The following is a 20,886-nucleotide window of genomic DNA, read 5'->3' on the forward strand; positions in this document are numbered from 1 at the left end:
AACATTAGGTGTACCTGTTAGAAAATTAAGTTAATTTCAGAAACACTGTAGGTGTCAACATATTTTCCATTTTCAAAGAATTACAAGCTATTATCTTCACCAAAGGCAAAAGATATTTGACTTGTACTTTAAAAATTACATCTGTGGCATTTCTTAGCACTGATAAAAGGTCCAACCAGTTGTGCTCAACCCATATAAGGTTTCAAAATGGTATTGTGTGTTTATGTTTTTTTCTTTTTTTCTTATGCAACCCAATTTGAAAAACCTTTACCAAGTGTTGTGTCTTATGAACCATTCTTTAGAAAGTCCCTCAAGATCATCAATTGATAAATAGGAGCTATTTTCCACAAAATTCATTGTGATATTGCTAATAAAAACTGTTGAAATTGTTGACAAAACTAACAAAAAAGATGATAAATATGATCTTACAAATATACACATTTTTTCTCTCTAAATATTCTAAAATATTTTCTTATATTACATGAACACAAGCATACCATTTAATTCTCAAAGATAACAATTTGTGGAAAGGTAGAAATGCATATGCAGACATTAACCATCTAGACTACAGGAATTTTTGATCTTCTAAGGATTTTATGATTTAAAATGTAGGGTCTGATGTGTGCTATAAAATCTTCCCTTGAAAAATATTCATAAAAGATTCTATTTTTTAATTTTATTCTCTCAAGAAGAATGTTTCCATCAAATATAAAAGAAGAGCATGATCCTATAAAAAAGATGGTGCTATATTACTACTTTCAAAAAAAATCAGAGCTTGCATTATTACATATCCCTTTCTTTCTCATCATTTATATAGAGTCTACAGACTCAATTCACACCTACACTTGTTCTCAATGATGGTAGGAAGTCATCCCAAAAAGATTAGTGCCACAAATTGTGTTGCTCAAATCCTGAACCAATCACCTAACATTCAATGCACATGGGCTCAAATCATATGCCAAACAATTGGATATGTTTTACAGAGATCAAAATACTCCAAGAGAAAAGTGGCCTGATCCAATGCTTTTTCAAATTCATCTTAGAATGTTTTAGCTTCTCATACTTCTCCAACACTCCTACTTGGGAAATTACATTATTAGACCATTCTTTTTCCAACTGATACCCTACAAATAGTGGAGGGTTTTCAAGGAGGGACTTAGCTGATAAATTTCCATTTGCTCCAGTCTCTCTTAAACAATCATAAACATCTGTAAATGTCTTATATTCCCATTAGCTAATACAAGAATCCTATGTGCCTTCTTAACTGCTTTAATGCTAGCTTAGTCTGCTATGCTACTTCCATATTTTTTATCACTAGTTCTTCCATGGATATCGAGGAGATAGCATCTTTGCATAACCTATGGTTTCCTCGAGCAATGGAAATATCTGAATCTTACAAGATACAGGCACAAATAGATTAGATGCTAGATGCCTTCTTAATTGTTTTAATGCTAGAACAGTATGCTCTGTTACTTCCATCTTTTTTATCCCTAGTACTTCCATGGACAATGAGGAGAGAGCATCTTTGCATAAGCTATGGTGTCCTCAAGCAATTGAAATATCTAAATCTTACAAGATACATGCACAGATAGATTAGATGCTAGATTTTTAACTAGTGACTTCACTAGAGACAAGTTGTCCATCAAGAATGCTCCATAATTACCTCCTTTGGCGATATGTTGTGGGCACCCAAAATTAATATCAATGTAATCACAATAAGGTTGAACAACCTGAGCAACAACCAACAACCTTTCAGGGTCATTTGCACAAAATTGAACAAACAAAGGGCAATCTTCCTTATAAGTAGTGGACTCAACACTTCAGTATTCTAGATCTTCGAAAAAGAGATAGGAATGAAGCATAGGAGTATAAGAAACTATAGCTCCATACTTTCTACAAAGCATTTTGAAAGGTAGCTCGGATTGGTGCACCATGGGCACAAATATGAATTTGGGCTCTCCGAAATTCCTCCAGTGTTTCTATGCCCTGTCCACTTGCCCTCCATCTCCCAGGGGGCTCTTAATTGCATTTGATTAATGCTTCCCCCAATCCTCCTTACTTGGTAAGATCAAATAATCTATAAGCTCACAAACAACAACATCCAAGGAATTCATAGAAAGCTTACAGTCCTCGAGATCCAAACAAAGTACTTCCTCCTTTATTGGTGTCATTGAACTTCTTGTAGCCGAAGAGTGAAACAGGTTTGGTATCATACACCATGGAGCAATATTGCACTTGATATGGGTATTTGAAATGGAAGAGAAAATGTGTGTAAATGAAGAAAATTTAACATTTAATAGAATCTTCTCCATTTTTCCTTGATGCATGTTTATATTTGTTCCAGGTCCCTTTTCACCAAATCATCTTATGCAAATTTTTTATTGATCATGTTACCTGAAATGTCACATTATGTCAAATAGTTGATGTGTCTTCCGTGCATCCATATTTTGTAATTATGTCTGCTATATCATTGTCAACCTAAATATTGGGCCAAATTCTCTATTGTTTATTTTTTAATGGATGTCCATATGTTGTTCTCAAATTCCCATTCTGCCTCATACAAAGAGGGTATTGAAAATGGTTGAGAAATTCAATTATGAACTACATATATCTTTTTTTAAAAATCCACATTCGACAAACATATCCATGTAAGAATATTTATCTAAAGCATTTTGACAAATAGTTTGCAAATATAGAGCCAATAAGCATTATAACTATTTTTAGAGACAATCAGATTTTTAGAACTCTGAAAATACTATAATACATAAGTAAAATTCATACCAAAATTTAGGGTTTCCACCATGAGGCAAGATTTTTGAGTCATTTCTTGAACTAAATCTAGAGGAGGGAAATTGGGGAGGTCAATTCTTACAATTTCAATGTGGAGGAGCCCTGTAATAAATGTTTATCACTCTTTCTTTAACTTCAACATGCATTGCACTTAATTTCTCAATTTGGCACATCGCATCTACAAGATTTTCCAAAATTACATGGTTCACTACATAGAAAATCCCTGATCCTTTGTAATCCTCTCTCATTTTCCGAATCAATTCATCTTTGAAATAGTTTAAATCCAACCCATCAAATTCATAGGGAAGAATTGAACTGTCACTAACATGAAAATCAACATTCTTCACACTAAATTGAAGATTGAAATGGGCACCAATTGAAATCACAGGACAAAAAGAATATAACCTCCAAATTTTTAGTCGATCAAGGTATGGATTGGTATTTGATAAAAATGGAAAGTGTTAGGTTTCCTTAAGATCTCGTGCTAAATGGTATTTTCAAATTATTTATGGTTTCTAATTTGTATAATATTTAAATTGGATTTTGTATAATATTTTAGAAACTTTCCCATGTTAAATATTATACAAATGTTTCCCATTTTAAATTATAATAGTTTTAAGTCCTAGGATTAAATATTGAAATCTTATTATGAAGCTTTGTTTTAGTTAATTGAAATAATTAGTAAACATTAGAAATTGCATTTTAAGAAACTCACTCAAACTTAAAATTCACATGTTGTGCATTAATTATATCATAAGTGTTGTATTGGTTTTAGTTTGGATGATTAACACTATTAAAATTTATTTAAACATATATGGAAAATATATGAGAAATATACATTATTATTTATGGCTAGGATTTTCTTTTACATGCTCATAATACATTTAGAAATTTTAACTTGGTCAAAAATTTTGAGCAAGCCAAATTACAATATTTTTATTAGGATTCAACTATGTAGTTTTTTTAGTCAAACTCGTTATTCCATGTTTCATGAGTACCAGTTCACACAAATTCATCTCTCATGACAATGAATGAAACACTTAACACTCATTGCATCTAGGGGATGCTTGCAAAGGTGAAGAATGTAAACTTCTTAGGAGGTCACCCATCCTTGTATTATTCTATCTTGAGCATGCTTAACTACAAAGATTTCTCTATGCTAAATTCACTTTGATTGAAACCCCATGTACAAAACATTCACCAAGTTTTGTGCCTTATAAACCATCCATTAAAATGCTCTTTGAGATCTTAAATTGATAACCAAGAGACATTTTTCACATGTCAAATTGTCATATTTCTATCATGATTGAACTATGTTTCTTTTGGAGTCAAACTCATTGACCCATGTTTCGCACGTAGTGGTTAACACTAACCCATCTCTCATGAGAATGAATGGAACACCTAATACTCATTGGATCTAGGAGATGATCATAGAGGTGAATAATTGAGACTTTGTAGGAGGTCACCCTTCCTAGTACTACTCCAGCTTGAATGTGCTTAAGCATGAGTAGAAATGAAATAATGAGGAGACTTTGGCAAGAACACGTGACATTTTCAAGACTAAGTGACAAAAATTGGTGTGATTATTTCTTAATTTAGATTGTAGGGAGTAGAAAAATTATATAATGATTATATTTATATAAATATTATAATTCTTTGCTAAGATTTTACTTGAATGTGCAAATAATTTTATGATTATAATTTTAATATAAAATATCATATTTACAATGTTTTATTTTTATACCTTACATATTCATTAATTTATTGAACTAGAATAATTATATATAGATGCTCGAAGAGAAAACAAAAATCACTTTTTTTAAACAAAACTTATGGTAAATAATTAATTATAATAATTATTCATTCCTACAAATTGTTTAATGAAATATAATTTGAAAATATATTAGAATAAGTTAACAATAACTAATGTTATATATGAAACTTCATTATTTTAGATATCATCTTCCATATCCATAAAAAAGTTTAAAATTTATATTATTTATATATTTTTTCAAAATATTAATATTTAGTTATAATAAATTAAAATATAAGGTCTTTTAAAAATAAAATTTTGATGGGGACACAACCCAAGAACAGAATGGACACAACAGAAAAGGGAAATTATATTAATTGAGAAAATAAGCTAGTACAAATAGTACAGACAAAATAAACTTCAGAACATGCCCTAAGGGCTTACAATAGCATAAATCTAGAGAATATTTCTCCTTTTAGCACCTCCTCTCAAACTCCACCCCAAACTGCCTTTTACAATGCCAAAAATCTCCTTAAATAGACCTCGGAGGGTTAAGGACTAGGAGTACATTCAAGAAAGTGCTAGTAGGCATCCACCGACGAAATAGAAGGTTCTGAAAGCTGTGTTAGAAGTCGGTGCAAATCTAGAAGAATCCAGAAACGGTAATCAAACTTCCGGGAGGCACAACTTTTGAACCCTAGCTCCGATTGACAAACCGTTTACATTTTTGGAAAGCTCTCGAAGCGCTTTATAGCCCTATGGAGAATCTTTGCTTGTCCCCCATTTTTTGACCCTTTTTGAGGTCATTTAATGCCCCAAACCTGACTTTGAAGCATTCTTAGGAGGTCTCCAAAACCCAAAAAACTGCAATAACTTTCAAACCGTGGGGCCTATTGACTTGATTCTTTTTCTGGAATGCTCTAAATCATGATTACATTCATCTGGCCAATTCACACCTTCTAGTTTACCAAAATGATGGGCCAAATACATGCTCCTATTTTTTTGGGATTTTCAAATGCACTGATAGTTGAACTATGAGAGTTGGAACCTTTATTTGAGCCAAATGGGTATCCAAAAATGTAAAGACATGAAATGGAAACTAAGTCTAAGTACATTTTTTTGGGTGACACAGGATTGCCCTTATACCTCTAGATGCTCCTGCATCAGACACCCAGGGTAGATTGAAAAGTGACCCTATCACTTTATGGATGGTAGAGGAAATCCCAAATGGGAAACCTCAGCTGCTAAAATCCAAGTTGAGTCCTCGATCAGCCGTCCTTTCCATTTGACCAAATACTCTTCATACTGCCTGTTTCTGGTACTCCTACCCACACGATGATCTAGAATGTCTTCTATCTCCTCCTTCTTAGAAGTAGGAATTGGACATGGCTCTAAAACCAACTCCTCATCTGCACCATCATCATGATACTTTGTTAAATCTGCAATGTTGAAAATGGGAGAAATGTGAATACCATCTAGCAACTCCACCTCATATGCATTTCCTGAGTCATGTTTCTTCAAAACTTTGCTGGGGTCAAATTTCTTCATTTTCAGCTTGTTGTAAGTACCTATTGGAAATCTTTCTTTTTGTTAGTGCACCATGACTAGATCCCCTACTTCGAATTCCTTATGTCTTCTCCTTTGATCAGCCCTAGCTTTATACTCTTGATTCATCTTGATAATGTGTGCTTGAACCTCCTCATGTAGACGCTTGATGTGTTCAGCAAATTCCTCAGCTTCAGCACTTGTCCTCTCACCTTGTTCTATCTTCCTCAGCTCTGGTGCAGTCCTTGGGCTATTCCCATATACAATTTGGAATGGTGATTTTCCAGTACTCCTATTTATAGAGTTATTATAAGAAAATTCTGCCTCTGGTAGAATCAAATCCCATCCCTTGGGCTTATCCCAAACTAAACATCTTAGCAAATTTCCTAGACTTCTATTTACCACTTCTATTTGGCCATCAGTCTGCGGGTGGTGCGTGGAACTGAATTTCAAGTCTGTTCTCAACTTTTTCCACAATGTCCTCCAAAAATACCCCACAAATTTAGTATCTCTGTCAGAAACTATACTCCTTGGAAGACCATGTAGTCTTACCACCTCTTTGAAAAACAAGTCTGCAATATGGACAACATCATGAGTTTTGTGGCATGGAATGAAATGTGCCATTTTGGAGAACCTATTAACCACCACGAATACTAAGTCATTACCCCTTTGTGTCCTTGGCAATCTAAGAACAAAATCCATACTTATGTCCTCCCATGGCCTTGATGGAACAGGCAATGACTGATATAGGCCAGTATTTTGACTAAACCCCTTGGCAACTTGACAAACCGGGCAACTCTGTACAAAATTCTTCACATCCTATGTAATTTGAGGCCAAAAATAATGTTCTCTAAAAATGGCAATGGTCTTATCCTGACCAAAATGTCCTACCATCCCTCCACTGTGTTTCTCCTTAATCAAATTTTCCCTCATGGAACTCCTTGGAATGCACAATTGACTACCTTTGAACAACATGCCATCCTAAATCAAATAGTCTAACCACTTGGTTCTATCTATAGCAACAAGTTCTTTACAAGCTTTCCATGCTTTAGAAAAATCAGGATCCTCGGGGTAAAAATTATTGAGTTCATCAAACCCAACTACTTCAACCTGCATTACTGTAAGCAGTGACTATCTCCTACTTAGTGCATCTGCAACCCTGTTAGATTTTCCACTTCTATGCTTCAACACAAATGTATAACTCTGCAAGAATTCTACCCACTTCATATGCCTCTGATTCAATTTACCTTGTCTATTTAGGTATTGTAATGCCTGATGATCAGTATACAAAAAAAATTCCTTTGGCAATAAATAATGCCTCCATTTCTTTAAGGCCTGAAACATTGCATAGAATTCTTGATCATAAACAGAATACTTTTTCTTTGCATCATTCAATTTTTCACTAAAATATGCAATAGGCTTACCTTCTTGGCTTAATACAACCCCAATAGTGCTGCCACTAGCATCACAATCCACCTAGAATACTTTTCTAAAATTTGGAAGTGCCAACATAGGCTGTTCAGTCACCTTCTTCTTCAGCAATTCAAAACTTCTCGTAGCTACTGCGGTCCATTCGAACTCTTTTCTATCCCCTCTTATTGTATCAGTTAGGGGTGCACATATGCCACTGAAATTCTTAATAAACTTCCTGTAAAAACTAACCAAACCATGAAATGATCTTACCTTAGTAGCAGACCTTGGAGTAGGCCATTCCAAGATGGCTTTTACCTTCTCTGGATCCATTTTGAGACCTTCAGGTGATATAACAAATCCCAAATAGACTAACTCCCTTTTTGCAAAGACACACTTCTTTAGATTAATTAACAGTTTCTCTTCCCTTAGCCTTTCAAGGACACTACAAATATGCAGTAAATGTTCTTCCAAAGTCTTGCTGAAAATTAAAATATCATCCAAATAGACAATAACAAATTTTCCCAAGAACTCCTTGAGTAACTCATTCATGAGCCGCATGAAGGTGCTTGGGGTGTTTGTCAATCCAAAGGGCATGACTAACCACTCATAAAGACCCTCCTTGGTCTTGAAGGCTATTTTCCACTCATCTCCTTCTCGAATCCATATCTGATGATAACCACTCTTCAGATCTATCTTTGTGAAGTACTGAGCTCCACTCAAGCAGTCCATAAGATCATCCATCCTTGGTAAAGGAAACCGATACTTGATGGTTATCCTATTTATAGCTCGAGAATCTGTACACATCCTCCACTCTCCATCCTTCTTTGGTGCAAGTACTACAGGTACTACACATGGACTCAGGCTCTCTCGAATCAAGCCCTTCCTCAACAACTCCTGAACCTGTCTATTTATCTCCTTTGTTTCAGTAGGAGTCATCCTCTGAGCAGCCTTGTTAGGAAAACTAGCTCCTGGAATTAGATCTATCTGATGACTGATTTGCCTTACTGGTGGCAATCCATCTAGAACATTATCAGAGATAATATCTCCAAATTCCCCTAGTAAATTTGAAACTTCAAATGGTATTTCACTACTACCTTCTTTATCTTTCCTAGGAATCAAAGCATAGCATATATGCTAATGTTTCATGCCATCTAAAAACTTCCTTCCATCAACAAGACAAATCCTAGCACTACTAAATACCTTTTCACCTTCCTTTTTCATGGGCTTCAATTTGTGGCAAACTCCATCCTTTGTTAGAGAGTATGTGTTTGCATGTCTATCAAACTACCATGGTCTACCCAACAATAGATGGCAAACTTTCATCGAAATAACATCACAGAGAACTTCATCATGGTAACTCCCAATTTTGAATTTTACTAAACATTGTTCACTTACCAGGACCTTATGATCATCTTTTACCCAAGAAATCCGATAGGGCTGGGGATGTTTCTCCCTCTTGAGCTTCAGCTTAGAGACCATCTCTTCTAATACCAAGTTATTAGTGCTACCACCATCAATGATCACATCACAACATTTATCCTCACACTTGCATCTGGTACGAAACAAACTCCTCCGCTATCCTAGTTCATTTTCACCACTTAGTAGGACTCTTTCATTTACCAAGGTCTCTCCTCTTTCTGCATCCTCTGAATGTGATGATTGTGCATCCTCATCCACATGAGCAACCCTAGCTTGGCCCTCAGTTCTCCTATCTATCCTTACTTTTCATTGAGGGAATTCAAAGGCATGATGACCTTCTTCATTGCAATGGAAACAGGTACCACGGAATCCTCCTCTTCCTTGTCCACATCCTCTACCTCTTCCTCTTTGATTTCCAAAGTCTTGATCATGGGAGCGGTTGAAACCCTCATTCCTCTGGTTTCTGCTAGTACCCACATCTTCATTTTTCTTTTGGGTTTCATTGCAGCCTCCAGATGATCTACTGCTTCCCCTTCCTCCTTGACTATGCCCTCTTTGTCTTCCTTCAAACCTTTTATTCAGCTTCTCTTCAACTCGTAGGGAAAACTGGTATGCCTCTTCAATGCTGGTCATTCTTACCAGACTTAATTCCTCCTAGATGCTAGGTTGCAACCCACTGATATAATGAGCAACCTTCTTCTTATTTGCTTCTTCATGCCCCACTCTAATCAAGAGTCGGTAAAACTCCTCTGTATATTCTTGGATTGATCTTCCTACTTGCTTTAATCCATGCATCTTCTTAAACAGATCAAGCTCGTAGTCCACAGGAATGAACTGCTTCTTCAATTTTTCCACCATGCGATCCCATCTTGTGATCTTCTCCTTTCCTCTTTTAAGTCTTTCCAGTTGAACCTCTTACCACCAAATTTTGGCATGGCCTTTCAGTTTGGCCTTTGAAAACTTAACCCTATCTTGGTCCCTTACATCCTCATACTCAAAGTATTCTTCCAGTTCATTGATCCAATCGATCAACTCATCTGGTTTCAGATTTCCTAAAAATATTCCCACTTCAATTGTAGGTCTTTTCCCAAACTTAGTAATGGCCCTAAAAAGCCTTTCCTCTACAGGATTCAGAAATTCCCCGTCAACTTCCTCTTCTGGTCCCATTACTTCCTCTTCATTGTCATCCTCACTATTGTCACCTGCGGCAACATTTGCACCTCTATGAAGCTCCTCTTGCAATGCTTGTACTTTCCTCTGGAGGGCTCTAACCTCCTCAGGATCAATAGCTTTGTCCCTTCTGCCATGCTCTCTTCATGGAGGCATCTTCTAACTCGAACCCACAACTACACAGTCCTAGTGCAAACTGCCTCATAGTCGGCACTCTGTCTACACACTCAAGAAAACCTGCTCTGATACCACTTGATGGGGACACGACCCAAGAATAGAATGGACACAACAAAAAAGGGAAATTATATTAACTGAGAAAATAAGCTAGTACAAATAGTACAGAGAAAATAAACTTCAGAACATTCCCTAAGGGCTTACAATAGCATAAATCTGGAGAATATTTCTCCTTTTAGCACCTCCTCTCAAACTCCACTCCGAACTGCCTTTTACAATGCCAGAAATCTCCTTAAATAGACCCTAGAGGGTTAAGGACTATGAGGACATTCTAGAAAGTGCTAGTAGGCATCCACTGATGAAATAAAAGGTTTCAAAAGTTGCGTTAGAAATCGGTGCAAATCTAGAAGAATCCAGAAATGGTAACCGAACTTTCGGGAGGCATAACTTTTGAACCGTAGCTCTGATTGACGAACCATTTACATTTTCGGAAAGCTCTTGAAGTGCTCTATATCCCTATGAACTAGATTTTCTCATCCCCCATTTTTTGACCCTTTTTGAAGTCATTTAATGCCCCAAACCTAACTTTGAAGCATTCTTAGGAGGTCTCCAAAACTCGAAAAACTGCAATAACTTTCAAACCGTGGGGCCTATTGACCTTATTCTTTTTCTAGAATGCTCTAAATCATGATTGCATTCATCTGGCCAATTCACACCTTCTAGTTTACCAAAATGATGGCCCAAATACATGCTCCTATTTTTTTAGGATTTTCAAATGCACTGATAGTTGAACTATGAGAGTTGGAACCTTTATTTGGGCCAAATGGGTATCGAAAAATGTAAAGACATGAAATAGAAACTAAGTCTAAGTACATTTTTTTGGGTGACATAAGATTTCCCTTATACCTCTGGATGCTCCTGCATCAAATTTAAACTAGTTTGATATTTTATTAGATGCACTATTTATATTTTAAAATTAAAATTAATGTAAGGAAAATTTTATGTCGATTTCTTTCCTAACTTTTCATCCTAATTGAACTTCATCCAAATTTTATTATTGTCAACTCAAGCTCAAACTTAAACCCTGTAATTTAGGTCAAGGACTAGAAGCAAAAATGTCACCACATATTTTTTTCATAGTTATACCAATTGATTCATTATTCTCAATTCTGAAGGAGGCTACATGCACATGAGATTCTATTCTATCTTTTTCTTTTCCCAAATTATTTTTTGAGCTATTTCACCCAATAAGAATCAATTTTTTTAGAGTTATGATCTCCCTTAGGGTTTTGAACTGCAATGGTCTATGAGGTTTTTTGTGATCCCAATAGAATAAAATTGGGATTCATGCAATTCCAACCATTCCCTTGAATTAATCTAAGAGTGTTAAGTATCTTTTGGGAATTCCAATTTTGATCCTAGAAGCTCAAATCTTTAAGAAAAAATGGAGGAACCAAATTTTTGAAAGGCCCTGACTCCAGCCCACAAATGCAAGGGTTTTGAGGAAGGAAAAAATTTGATGGTTAACATAGTGATTGTCTTTGAAAATGTTGAGAATACATTTTTCTATCCATCGAGTCTTAGTTTGTGGTTATTTTTAGTTCTTTATGTTTTCTCTTATTCTATTTTCACTTTGCTTCAATCTTTGTGTTAAAATTTACTCTTCTACTTCTTTAAAGCTTTCATAAATACACAATTAGTCATATTTCACCACCATGACTATTCTACTATCTTGATGATAGATCACATAATTCAAAACTTTGATGCTAAAAATGTATACACAATTGGAATCAGAAGTAATGAAAAATGAACATATTTAATAATAAAAATAAATTAACTCATCAAATAAAAGAAACAATCAAAATAAAATGATAACTTTTTAGTTGGTAAATTTAATTCTAATGCAAGCCTTGTCTTTAAAATAATGTATTCTAATTATATTACAAACTTTTTCATGGAATAATATAGCTAATATTTATATTAAAAGAGGATTAGCTTTTTTTTAATAAAAAATAAAAGGTGGTCAATTTCTATGCATGTGAACCTTATTGATAACCGTAACCTATTGGAGTTTGATGTATTAAAACCACAAAAAAAATGTTTAAGTTCTTTGTTGACCACTCTATATAGTGTTGGTAGATAACATTTTTGACATAATTATAGTAACATATGATAGGGAGACATTTAAGATTTCTTTTTGAAGGGAAAGAGAGAGTACATGAGAAAAATTCATAAAACAAAGCCATGAGATTATTATTAGGTGAACAATAACTACGCTTCACAATTTGCATTTACACCAACTTGGCTACACACTCGCCCTTACTTGGATGACTAATTATTAGTGACCAACTATTTAGTCACTTACTTGATCATTTATTTAGTCACTTATCTTTGTCTAACCTTGTGGTTTTACCTAGTGATCAAACTAATTGTTTATTTAGTCAATTATACTTATAAATTATAAGAAAATACTAGAATCTAACCATTTTTAGTTACATGACTAAAAATTTTAGTCTTGTGACTAAAATTTTTAGTCGCGTAGTCATTTATTTGCCAAAATTCTACTAGCATGAACAAGGTCAAGGCTTCATTCTAGACATTTGGTCCAGAAATAAACCTTCAACCATTGATATATTATCATCAAACGGTACTTTGAATCATGTAATTAATATTCTATATGTAATTAATTTTTATCATTTAAATAACCCAAGCTTTGTTCATTTTAAATTTTATTTTTTTGTCTATAATCTACATGTAATTAATGTTTATCATTTCAATCATCCGAGCTTTGTTCATTTTGTATTGGTAATAATAATAAGATATCTTTCAACTTATTATATATAGTTATAGATAAACTAAACTACAACGGTATTGGTAACTGTCAATAAAAAACTGTCAAAAATCGACTATACAATTTGGGAAGTGGTGTGTGGTTAGTGGTAGCATACTAGCAAGATAATGTCACTATCACTGACATGGAATATAATTCTTTCTGGGTAAAATGTACTCACCTTGACAATTCTTCTTCCTTCAAGAAATGTTGGCAAAAATTAAACCTCAACCATTGATCTTGGATCATCAGACAATTTGAGTTCTCAAATAATACATTTAACATAATTACAGTGGTAGTGGCAAAGATTATGCTTCCATAATGTATGGTCAAACAACCATGTCTTTAAACTATCACTTGCTAGTTGCCAATAATTTATGTAAGTTGGTATGTTAGGTTAGGCTACTTATTTCCCATCTTATGAAAATAGACATACCAACTATAACTTTCTAAAAACCAATTCAATTATTTGGAAAATAATTTTGCCATTTTTTTAATAAAAAAGGTATCGATTATTAAAATATTTTCCAACCAATATCCATATTTCAAAACATAATTTTCCATCAATATTAATAATTTTATTAAAAAGAAAAATTATAATCACTATTATTTTATAAAAATTGTCTAAACTATTAAAAAATTTGCCACCAAATATACATCGATTGACGCATAATTCATCAAGACTATTAATTTTTTTTCACCCAAATCACATGTGATTCGCCACAATTTCATAAATTTGGGGAGGGGGGGGTGGGTTCCTTAAAGTTATCCCTAGATCATTAGATGAACACAACAAATGACTATGATATCCAACTAAGGGATTATTGTAGGATGAATTTAAACCTTGTAGAGAAGGCCTTAAAATTAAATATTCCATTGAAGATATTATAGAAAGACTCTATAGAATTGTTTGATCTTTTATTCAATAGCGATAAGATTGGCGAAAGGCCCATTATGAATGCTGAGGTTGACAAAGAAGAGAATTATAATATTAACCATAGGGCAAGGCGTGTCATTAAAATGACATAGGATTTGATCAAGAAACCATTTAAACTTGATCTAATTCCTAAAATGGTTATCTTTCATGTTCAAGCCCATCCAGCCAAAGGTAGAGGGAAGAAAGTCATTGTCCCTACTTTTGTAGCTCAGTTGCTAGCAAGGCCAGAAATGGTACACCAACTTGATAGACTAGTTGGATATTATTGAGCTCAAAAGGGAAAAGGAAGAGGTAAGAGAAAAAAGTTCTCCTCCAAGAGTTGAGTCAGAAGAGGGTAAAATCCTGACACCTTTGCAACAAGGAGAAGAAAATGTACAAGAGCTAAAAGATACTTGAAATCCACAAGTCTAGGTTGATCCTCAAGTGCCACCAGCTACACCAAGCCATACTAGGATATAGGTTGAGATTCAAGAGGTCTCCCAACCTCATCAAGTAGAATAGGCATCTTCTTCAACAATAAAAAGGAGAAAGATTAAGACTCCAGTGAAAAGGAGATAAAAGGTGATCAAGAAGGCAATCTCTTTCCCATCTATCCCTGAACCTATTCTGAAAGATAGAGAAGAGGATGATGATGAGGATGAACAAGATAATTTACCATTGAATTAGAGAACTAGGCTAGCTAGAGCCATAGAGTGAGAATGAAGAAGAAGTTCTATCGCTATGCCTCCATCAATCCTACATGAACCTCTGCAAACTACTACATTAGAGGATAAGATGCAACAATAGATTGATGAGCAATATGTAGAGGGGACTGATGTCTTTAAGATGTTAGATTTTGACTTTATGACCATAGGTACTAAGTTGGTTGGGGATAAGATATGAGATACACCAACCAATCAACCTCATAGGAGGATTGGATTAAGATGTCCCTAGAATGACAAGGACTTGAGATAGTCCCCAAATCTTAGCTACAAGTTATATTTTGTGTTGACAAGGGATCAGTTACTCCTCGTCCTATAGGAATACAAATTGAAGAGGGCAGGATAAAACTTGAAGGAGAGACACAACAAGTATCCATAGATGAAGTATTGGAAGAGGGACAAATAGGTGAATAAACTTAGCAAGCTTCCGAGGACATGAAGGTGCAAACTATGGGCTCAACAGAAATAAAGACTACAGATGAGGAGCCTTCACAAAGAGAAAAGACCCTTAAGAGGAGAAATAAGGGAAAGAGCATAGAAGAAAAAACTCATTCATCCTCAAAAGGAAAATCCCTAGTACAACATATTCCAAGGTGGCTATGAAAAGAATTAATCAGAAACAAGAAGCAACAGTTCACTACCAAAGTGGAGGATAGAATGGAACTAATAGAAGTATTAAGAAAACTCGATTCACCTCCTAAGGATGCACAACCATTAACCTTCATTATGAGTGATTAGAATTAGGACCTTTTTTCTCATGTGGCTATCCCTCCTCCAGAGTCAAATTTTGAAGAACTGACTCCTAGGGATTATTAGATCTAGGAAGTTTTGCTTGGGAGGCTAACCTTGGAAACTATGAAGCTAATGGTTAATACTAGTATGAAGGAAGATTTCAAGAGCCTAGAATAGGATGGGGCAGAGTTGATACCACTTTAGCAATAGAATGAAATCCTAAAAGGATATTTGAGAAAAAAAATTGGCCCTCTAGATCCTGCTAACCCCAAGGAGACTCTAAATGCAATAATTCAAAGGAGAGATAGGGGAGTGGTACAATTGGACCCATTTTTGAGTGCCTATTAGAAATGGCGGGAAATATTTGAAGGAGAAAACATACTCATCATCTAAGGGAATCTCAAGCTACCACATGTTATGCAGGAGAATAGGCATAAAATGGTACCAATTTTAAACCTAGATTTTGGTCTTATGGATAAGGTGCATACCTGGGGAGAAGATTTATAGGCATTATAGTTAATCAAAAGTCAAAGGTATTGAATATTAATGGAGGTATATATAGTTGAGGATTTGGATAAATTATAATATTGGATTGAAAGGATAGTAGATAGTAATAAAGTAATCGAATCCTTACATGTTGAGATCCATCGACTCAAGGACAAAGCCTAAGAAAAAAATTTGGAAGCTGAGAAACACTAACGTGGTGCATGCCTCAACATTTTTGAAGATGATGCATGAGAGAATTAATACCTATAGATGTAGTGGTTAAGAGATTTTGGAAAAAATTTGATGAATTTTTGAATGATGATGATATCTGATAGGCATTTAGGACAGAGAAAGCTTTATTAGAGCTTGACATGAAACTTGGGGAATTTGCAAAAAACTTGTATAGGGGTGGACAACTATAGGCAAAAAGTGAAGGATAAGTACAATGCTTTAGATTTATCAGATGTGGTGCAAGTCATCAAAATAATTGATAAATTCAAGGGAAAGTACCCAAACATAGCTCTAGTATAAAGGGGAATAAAACCCAGATGCCAAAATTTCAATTTTGACATTCGATGAAAGTTTGATATTTTTTTTGTCTCCAAGGTGCATTGTAGCACAACCACGCAAGATGCACCAAATGAACTAGTGTGCTTTTTCAACAATTTTTTGGAAGAATTTGGAAGAGGTCAAAGGTGCATGGGTGTGCTAGGTGCACTTCTTCTGAGGTACATTTTTTCTAAAGGTGCATAGACAATTAACTGCTTGTTCCAAAATCAGAGCTTTCCATGCACCGAAAGTGTCAAAAATAGAAGTTCAATAGAAACCCAGTGAGGGTTGAACTTTTAATTTTGACACTTCTATACACTTCTACATCAACTCATGGCTCTCTTGTTCTTATTTGCTCATGATTTCTTTGTTTTATTACATGTAAAGGCTCATGCATCCCATTAATGATATAAAAATGGATGGAGTCCTACTAAGCACTAGTTAGATAAGAAATTTGTATATAATTAGTTTTTTTAATTAAATTAGAAGCATATGATTGCATGAATATATTTCTCACTCTCAACACAAATTGAGGAGATGATTTCTTATAAATACAAAATTGTAATATGTAATTAGAGTTGTTGTTATTTTGTAATAATATATGCTTTTGGTGCTTGCATTTGGAGTGTAGTGATTCTTGCCTAAATGTGTTATGTTTTGTGAATGCATGCTCATCAAATGTAATTAAGCTACAATTTTATTGTGTAATTTTTGGTCGTGTGATCTTTTAATTCTAGTGTTTGATACAATTCTACAAATTCCACTAATGTATCTAGTTCAAGAAGAGATCACCCATTATGTTCCTACATAACTTCTTGTCTCGCATGAGCACACATTTTGTGGCCCTGAAATTTGATGAAAAGTGAAACATCTCATGGTTGCTAAAATTCCCATTGGTGATTGCATCAGTGGAATTAAGATAGCATTGCTCGCACTTTCATTGGTTACCTACCAATTTCTTCAAAGGCTTACCTCACAGGCATGTTGTTTTTTGTAGCTTATGTCCATAAGGATTTTACATTCATGTTATTTGCTTGATTTTCTTGTTACCTTATCTTCATTATTTTCTTTACTAACCCCTTTGTTAATTTAGGAGTTTATATAGTTGCATTGTTAGATTACATCCATCATAAAAATAGAAAATACAAAAACATAGTTTCTTGTTTTGTGTGTTTTATTCTTTTGAAGTGCGAATAGATTTAACATCTTATCCAAAGCTATAGAACTAGCAAAGGCCTCCTTGTGAACATTCACATTTGTCTTCAACTAAGTAGATTCTAGCAAGTTGCAATATCAGCTAGAACCTTGGAGTTGATTCTTGGATTATCTTTTCAAGAGAGGAGTTTGAAAGAATTCCTACCGTTAAGCATCATGCAAAATCATAGCTCAATAGAAGTGGTGCTAGGAGGGCCCATAACATCTGGATTGGAAGAAAATTTTCCAAAACTTCATAAAATTTCACTTTTTATCAGTTCTAAAAATTTTATGAGTTTCTAAGATTTTGAGGTGTGCAAGTGCACTAGGTGTGTTGTTGTGCTTGCTATGTTGGTGTGCTGCTATGCTAAATTCTGTGGTGCATCTCATTTTGTGAGAAAGTATAATTTTGTAGAGGTGTTTTTTTTCCAAAATTGATGCAAACTAGAGGATTTTGATCTAGAATCCCCATTTTAGTGAGCTTTAAGATTTTGACCAAGTGCACACAAGTTCCTCAAACTCACCTATTGTTGCAAATCCCATAGTGACAAAGGAATACCTAAAATTCAACCACTTCCATTTAACATTTCATCATCTTCTTCTTTGTCTCTACCTCCATGAAAACCACCTAGTGGACTGCCAAATATTCCAATAGTTCCACAACAACCACCTATAGGTCCACCAAATCCTGCAATGGCCATTTTTGCAAATGATGTAGACTCACCAATCAACTTGATCGGTGTACTCAACAATCCTCCAAAGAATCCTAAAAAATTTTGCACAAGGTTTATCTATGGAGAGACATGAACTCCCAAATATCACATTAAGGTGTTCAAGGAAATCTACAACCTAAAGCAGATTGCTAATGAAAATGTGGTTCTTTGCCTGTTCCCCTACTCTTTGGGGGAAGTTTCCTTTAATTGGTACTTCAATCTACCACCTAGAAGTATTGGAGATTGGGCTACCTTCAAAAAATTGTTCTTAGAACAATTTAAGACTTTCATCAACCCAGCTATACTACATCAACAATTCATATCAATCAAGAATGATCCAATTAAGACAATGTCATGTTTGAACCATCATTTTCACATGACATATTGCAAGTTGGAAGCACCATATACTACACTCTTTAAAGTTTCTATTCAAATTTATCTAAATTCTAGGGACCATCTTATTGCTATTTTTCTAAGAAGACTTCCACCAACTAATATCAACACATTGGAAAAAGTCTTCATAGAAGCGATTACCTTCACTAAGTAAGCCAATCCCAATAAAGGAGGATTGATGCTTCTAACTCATGTTATTACAATGGTGCCAACATACCTTGTTAGAGCACCTATGATTCCTAGTCAATTCATATCTATGAATCCAATTCCATTACAATAGGCACTTGCTCTACAAATTCTACTTTAACTTATCCAGGATATGGACCTCCAGAAGCTCATTTCTTTGAACAAAAGGCAGTGACTTCCATTAAGGTAGACAATAACTTTGCCTTTGAATTTGTTTAAATTAAAAATACCATGTCACAAATGAACAATTATTTAACCCATTTGAGGTTGACATAGGGACAAAATAGTAACTTCGAAAGAAACAATGTTGTTACTTACAACAATAGTTACAATCAGAACTACAATTAGAACTTTGTTGGGAATGATACTATTGGAAATAACAATGGAGGAAATGGTTCTAATCCTCCTAATTGTAATAATGGTTTCCAAAGATAGAATAGATAGTGGAACACTCATCCAAATAATGGAAGCATTCTTGCAAATAATAACAACAACAATGCTCAATATATGTATATCAACCAATATGATGATGGTCAAAGTGCATCTAACAATGATAACTCGTATTATAATGGGAATCAAGAGATGAATCTGAATCCACAAGAAAATGATAATGTTCCTCCTATATAATTTAATGTTATGCTGCTAGAATCCTATGATTCTACACAAAAAGTTTAGGTAGACCAACCAACCAATAAAGAGTTCTATTTTCCATTTAGTCAAGGACTAGACATCTAGCCTGAAGAGATGTTTTCTATTTACAATGACAATCAAAATACATACAATCTAAGAAGTAGAAAAGAACCTATGACAGATGGAATCCCTCTAGGACTATAAACAACTCCTCCTGATCCTAGAGTGAGTAACAATCTGGTACCAATTAGGCAACCTCATGGAGGACAACAAAATTAGAATGAAGGAACTATCCTAATAATTTAAAAAATCCAACTTGGTCTAATGAGAAATATAGCATGATAAAGAATTTGAAATAAACACAGGTGACCATGTCTATGTTTGACATGCTACAAAATTGTCCTCAACAATGAGAAGCACTAATTAGAACTCTAGATCATACAAAAGTACCCCATAGTACAAATACTATTTCTCAAAAGACAATATCCCAACAAGCCAATGCTTTAGAGGTGATGCCAACTAGGTTTAATGACAAGGTCGAGGTGCCCCTATTTTTTCTTAGCATCAGGATATATGGGAAGAATCCTCATAATTACATAATTGATTCAAGAGCCTTGTGTAATGTTATGCCACTATCAATAGCACAAAGGTTGGGAGTTATTCCTCAGTCCTCTAATAATTGGATAGTGATACAACTAGATAAAATAGAGGTAAAAGTCATTGGTGTGTTAAAAGACATCCATATACAATTTATAGTTGATCCTTGAATTCAAGATGTCATTGATATACATGTGGTTGATATTCCTAAAACTTATGGACTACTACTAATTAGAGAATGGACCAAATGCCTAAGGGGATGGTTTTCCATAGATTTTACTCATCTTTGGTTACCATGGAAAGGTTTGAACAATCAATTCAAGATAGATGTAGAGCCAAAGTTTAAAAACATGATTATAGAATAAAATGCTCTAAATGATGTAGCATTCTTACAAATAGATTTGAGCTCCTATAAGGTGATGGTTTTTGATACAACTTCGATCAAAATATTAGGTGATCAAGATATGGAATCTAGGATTTTAATCCCAAATGATGAGGTCATAACAAAATTCATAGACAACATGATGGCTAATTTATAGTGTCTAGGAGGAGAAGCTAACCCTAATATCCTCCTCCTCCTAGGATTTTTTCAATTGCATGAAGTTAGCCACTAAGAGTTTGAATGTTCATCATGCCAAGAAGCAGTTGCTAAGGTATTAACACAAATGATGGAA

General features: G+C 34.5%; 1 pseudogene; it reads right to left on the reverse strand.

Moving 5' to 3' along the window:
- Positions 1 to 904: 904 nt before the first annotated feature.
- LOC149575459 (uncharacterized) lies at positions 905 to 2,220 on the reverse strand (annotated as a pseudogene).
- Positions 2,221 to 20,886: the final 18,666 nt, after the last annotated feature.

This window comes from Cupressus sempervirens, chromosome 2 (genome assembly GCF_028749045.1).
Source record: "Cupressus sempervirens isolate cs-2001-9-10 chromosome 2, ASM2874904v1, whole genome shotgun sequence".
Taxonomy (NCBI): Eukaryota; Viridiplantae; Streptophyta; class Pinopsida; order Cupressales; family Cupressaceae; genus Cupressus; species Cupressus sempervirens.